Genomic DNA, 6,280 nt, shown 5'->3' with positions numbered 1-6,280 from the left:
AGAGGCAGGCTTCTAAGGAGGGGCCAAACCAAGGAGCTGTGTGCTGAATTCCTTGAGGGACTTGGGACAGAGGAGAGGCAGGTCAGTTTGCAGTGTATTTGCAGCAATAGATGTGGGCAGCCCAACGTGGGTGCCTTTGACACGGGCAGTGAATGGGGCAATGCTACTGGAGCAAAAGCAGCAGAGAAGGAATGAGGAGCTGCTGGCCAGTGGCTGAGATAGCTTTGTGGGACTCCCAGGGATAACAGAATTGTGGCTGCAATTGCCCAGTGCAAATAGGGCAGGGGAATTGGGGGTGAAGAGGAACAGTTGAAACCTCTCTGCTTAGAAAACTCTAAGAATGCACTTGCCCTGTTTTGTGAGTATTTGTGATGTGACCCAAGTGTTTCCCCATCCTCTTTTTTTTTTTTTTTTTTTTTTTGAGACAGAGTCTTACTGTCACTCAGGCTGGAGTGCGGTGGCATGATCTCAGCTCACTGCAACCTCCGCTTCCCGGGTTCAAGTGATTCTCCTGCCTCAGCCTCCCAAGTAGCTGGGATTACAGGCACGTACCACCACACCCAGCTGATTTTTGTATTTTTAGTAGATATGTGGTTTCACCATGTTGCTCTGGCTGGTCTTGAACTCCTGACCTCAGGTGATCCACCTGCCACGGCCTCCCAAAGTGCTGGGATTACAGGTGTGAGCCACTGCACCCAGCCCATGATCTTCTTTTTAAGGCTCACCTTTCCCTGGTAATCTGGGGAAAACAGGTCCAGGGAATGGGGCTGACTGACGTCCCAGGATCACTGCCATCAAGCTGACCTCCGCAGAGAGCTGATGCAGGCCAGGCCAATTCTCCCATTGCTGCCCTGTCCCTACATTCTCCACAATACAGTGACATAGGCTGTGTTACATGTAACAGGCTTTTCTGACATTTTAGATGGAAGTGAAAATGTATATGAAATTGAAATGTGGGGAGGGAAGAACCTTAACACCGAATGCTAAATGAATCATTCCCAGAATCCTAGGAAAATAAAAAGTGCTAACCCCGTCAAAAGTGCATTGAAGCGGCTAGCTTTGCTTCCTGCTTCAGGATTCATCCTTTTCCAAGGGCCTCACCTTTAACCCTTCAGAGTGATTCTCCACCCTGAGACCCCTGTACAAGGCACAGTCATATCTCCCTCCCAGCGGCTTACAATGATTCAGATGTAGTTCTGGTCTCAGACTCAATCCTGCCTGAATCTATATAAAGAAAGAGAAAAATCTCCCTCACTCCAAAACAGCATAATATGCCAAGATTTCTCCTGCTTCCAACGTGTGGAGTGTATTTGTTTGTTTTCAAATCTTATGCTTCGTTCTGTTTCTGCAATTTCTAGAGCACACCTGGGGACCTGATACATAAAAAACTGGCCTTACCTCAGTGCCTTCTCCAACAGCAGAGTCATTGACTCACCCCCATCCCACCTTCAGCTATACAAGGACCCATGACCTTGAGATTTTCTTGACCCTGGGCCAAATCAAATTCTAAGGCAGGGTTCTCTCCCCCACTAGTCTCAGCAATAGGAAGAGAATCAGTCTAGAGATTGATTTCTTCTTGTCAAGAGCAAACTCCCAGCCAGCGAGGTGTTTTATTTTTTCAGTTTCAATGACTCATCTGCCTCCCCTACAAATCTTGGAGCTCCCTGGGTCGAGGACTGTATCTTAATCATCTCTGGATCTCCTCTCAAAGTGATGTCTGTGCTACCTCCAGAAAGAGCCCATTTCCATTTTGAGCAGTTTCCAACTCAAAGAGACATTTGAAACCACAAAACCAATACCCCAGATTTTGCCTCCTGTTTATCCCTGTGACAAGAAGTCCCTAAAATGAGCAAACTGCTTTTGAAAGGCATTCCCAATCAACCTCATTATGTAGCGTTTAGCCTTCTAACACACTATCATTCTCAGGGCATCGAAGTGCCCATTCCTATAAATGTTGCTATTTACAGCAGGGTCAGTCCTGCCACCCAGCAAAAGTGTTCTCCATCCCATGGCCAAACAGTGAAGTGGTGCCCTGGCTGGAGAAACAGGATTGAGCTAATTGCATGTCACACAGACACACTGGATTTCACCAGCTTGTGTTCTACAGATGGGGCAATGAGGCCAATTCTATCGCATGCATGCTGTTTAAATCTCTACCCAGTCAGTATTCAGGCTGGCAGATGGAAGAAATTCTTAAAGGCTCTACTTCTGTTCTTCGACATTCAAAGAAATACTGTGCTACCACCTCTTAAAAATAATTGGTTAAGTACCAAGTTATTTTCATTCCCACAGTCATAAATAAAGAAGTGCTAGACCACAATGTTTATATCTATAGTAGTTGATAATCTTACATGCAAGAAAAATGATTGTTGATGTTTAGGAGGTTGCTTTTCTTGCTTTTTTTCCTCCCTTCCTTTCCTCCCCTACCCCTACCTCCCAGCCAAGAAAAGTCTTGTTGATTAGAGTAACGAGAAGGGACTGATTTGGAAGTAAAATTAAACTTGACTCTTTCCTGAAGCAAGAACGTAATCTCAAGACTAAAATAAGAAAGTGCCTAACTAACTTGGCATTTTATTCTGAGGAAAATTCCCGATAGAAACTTGGATGGAAGAAAATGAAAGGGAAGCCAATTAGCCTGTGTTAAGCAATGCTAACTTTTAACAAGCTTGCTCAAGAAGAAATGAACCTGTTAAGAGGGTCATCCAGGGCTTCCTTGCCGCCTCGGTGCACAGCCCAATCATGCTTCCTTCTTGTTCATTTTGACAAAGCAGGGGAGTGAGAAGCAAGAAAAAAAAATATGCGGAGGTGTTGCAGCAACTTGCTAATCAGCACAGCTACAGGATCGCCAGCATTTACAGGACCGCATTCACTGAGAAATGATGGCTCCTATGAATGCTCTCGTGTGTGGGCGTCACCTAAACACAACCCTGCCTAATGAATCAATCTCTGGAGAGCCAGAGGGGGCTATTCTAGGTACTGCAGATGTGGATGAGGACGGCTCTCCTCATTTCCTGGCAACAGGAGAGTGGTGTGACAACTCCAATTCCTAGAGAGCCATTGGCAAAATCCTCTTTGGGTTCAAGGGTTAGCTAAAGATATGTGGAGGGGAAATGATGAGTTTATCTTTTTTGTTAATTTATTGTTACTGGACTTTTTAAAATTTGGCTCTTAGAAGGAGAATGGGTTATTAGTGTTCATTACTGTTCTGATTAGGAGGAAGCTCTTTTTTCCTTCCCAGATTAATGTCGGGTAACCCTTCAAATTGGCAAACAGAGAAGGGCAACTCTACAACGTGTATGAACAAGGATGGCTTTGCTGCTAAGAACACATTGCCCTCACTTGCATTACTAGAAAAGAAAGGTGAGATCTGGCCTAAGAAGGGCTGAGGCAGAATTTTAAAAATAAATATTCATTCACTCCAAGAAAAGTAACAGGCAAGGCAAGGGTTAAAAAGAAAAGAAGCAAATTTTCCTCTGCTTAGCAGCTCACTTCAAGGACAGTTATAAGATAATGCTGTGCTGTCCGAAAAGCCAAGGCCAAAGGAATGGGCTCCAGACACCCACTCCTCCCTCCAGAGCAAGGTTGAAAGGAAAAAAAAAAAAGAGAGCGAAAGACAAATTCCTTTCCTGTTACTCCTTTCCCTGGCTTCTTAAGCATAACTGTTTTACAAATGTCTGTACTTAGCCAGTTCTTGTTTTAATTTGGACTCAGCTACAAGGCCACCAGCTATGCAAGGCCACAAGTTATGCCCTATATGATTAACTGCCTTTATTTTGCTTTTGTAAGCCCGCTTATAAAAACCCTGCTCTGTCTTTGTTCAATGCTCAGCTTTTTGGATGTGAATCCACTGAGCCAGTGCACACCTTAAAATAAATATCCTCCTGTTCTGCCATATCAATCTCTCCGTTCCTCAGTTTACCTCAACAGGGCAACGTTGGGGAGAGTGTCCTGAGCAGGAGATCCAGGATCCAATCCTACCTCTGCCCTGGCAGGCTCCCTTGGGGCCTCAGCTTCTTCATCTGTAAAATGAGCACCAGAATGATCTGAGCCAGAAACTATGCAACGGGGAAACTTAAAGACATTATGCTAAGTGACATAAGCCAGTCAGAAAAGGACAGATATTATATGATTCCATTTACATGAGTTACCTAGAGTAGTCGGATTCACAAAGATAGAAAGCAGAATGGTGTTGCCAGGGGCTGGAGACTGTGGGGAATGGGGAGTTACTGTTTAATGGGTACAGAATATCCATTTTGGAGAATGAAAAAGGTTCTGAGATGGACGGTGGTGATGGTCGCACAGCAGCATGGATGTGCTTAGTGCCACTGAACTGTACCCTTAAAATGGTTACAATGGTAAATTTCGTTATGTATATTTTACCACTATTTTTTTGAGACGGAGTTTCGTTCATGTTGCCCAGGCTGGAGTGCAATGGCGTGATCTCAGCTCACCGCAACCTCCGCCTCCTGGGTTCAAGCCATTCTCCTGCCTCAGCCTCCCGAGTGGCTGGGATTACAGACATGCACCACCACGCCCAGCTAATTTTGTATTTTTAGTAGAGATAGGGTTTCTCCATGTTGGTCAGGCTGGTCTCAAACTCCCGACCTCAGATGATCCTCCTGCCTCAGCCTCCCAAAGTGCTGGGAGTACAGGCATGAGCCACCGTGCCTGGGCCTTTCACAATATATATTATAAAATAAACTAAGCAACTATCCACAACATTCACTCAAAGTATCAGGAGTCTCAAATTCAAGCACCCATGGGGGTCAGGCCATTTGTATGAGTGAGCCCATGGTCTTGCTTAGTGTACAGAGGAGATAGTAGCTCCCAGCCCAGCCAAGCCATGCCATGCAGGAATGTGATTAGACTTTTCAAGAGGAAGGGAAAAGTCTGTATAGTTATGTGAAATGTCTTAATTATTTAAATTGGCAACTAATTCAAAATTTTAAAAAGCAACAAACTGTGGGCAAACAAAATAAATCCGCAGGTGAGATTCTGTTTTCTATCTCTCTGTAGGTAACCAGTCTGTATAATCTACTTTTCGTTTCTTCTTCTTTTGCCAGCATTCCCACCCCACACATCTCCCTTAATAACAGGTCCTGGCCAAGACAAACTATCTGGATAAGTCCATTGATGTTCTACATTGTGTTCCTACGGGAGCCCAGCCAGAATATGGCAGCATAGGCAGGACACACCCATCTGCAACCAGGCAGGTGCAATGGCATCAACACTGCCATCGTTCTAGCAGAGCCTATCAGAGATCTGGGGTACACATGTGCATTTTCTAGCCCCAAACTCACTTTTACCTCAAGAATTCCACTAATTCTTATCATTATTTTCTTAGTTTTCTCAATGGAGACCTAGTGAAATAGTTCTCACCTCCTCTCCCATTACATCACCCTCCATGTCATTGATCTCTTAATTTCTGGTGTAAAACCAGCTTCCTTACTACATCTGATGTCCACACTCACTACCATATTCAGAAGTCAGATGAGGCTGGGTGCAGGCCTGTAATCTCAGCACTTTGGAAGGCCGAGGTGGGCGGATCACTTGAGGTCAGGAGTTTGAGACCAGCCTAGGCAACGTGGTGAAACCCCATTTCTACCAAAAAAAACCACAAAAGTTAGCCAGGTGTGGCGGCACATGCTTGTAATCCCAGCTACTTGGGAGGCTGAGACAGAAGAATTACTTGAACCCAGGAGGTAGAGGTTGCAGTGAGCCGAGATTGTGCCACTGCACTCCAGCCTGGGCGACAGAGCAAGGCCCTATCTCAAAAAAAAAAAAAAGAAAGAAAGAAAAAGAAAGAAGAAGTCAGATGATATCATGCATCTTTCTTGATTTTTGACAAGTGTGGAAGATACATCCCAATGTGTAAGCTTCTAGAGTACAAAGGTTTTATACTTCATGGGAGTAGTAGCAGCCATGCAGATTCTAGAGGTCGCCTGTACTGTATTTCACTTATAAGCCTGATACTGCAACTTGGCAAAAGAACATAGGCAGCATTCCACATTTGCTAGCAGCTTCATTTAAAGGTGGGACGTTGCTTGCGAAAGTAGGCCATTTGGAGAGGTGTGGGGAACATATCACCAATCATCTGCCAGTTCGATGCCTGCTTATACCAAATCTGGTAGCAAAAAGGAGAAACTTGAGCATTTCCTTAGGCTAGACTTTCTACAAGTAATTCTCGGTGACAGCGCAGATGTCTCTTGCTTGTAAGAAGCCATCAAAAGGTTCTTTTGGATGTGCTATGCTCTCCCTAAGTGGGGAAGCAGAAGTACTG

The sequence above is a fragment of the Macaca nemestrina genome, chromosome 1 (genome assembly GCF_043159975.1).
Source record: "Macaca nemestrina isolate mMacNem1 chromosome 1, mMacNem.hap1, whole genome shotgun sequence".
Lineage (NCBI taxonomy): Eukaryota > Metazoa > Chordata > Mammalia > Primates > Cercopithecidae > Macaca > Macaca nemestrina.
This window is presented reverse-complemented; position numbering follows the sequence as displayed.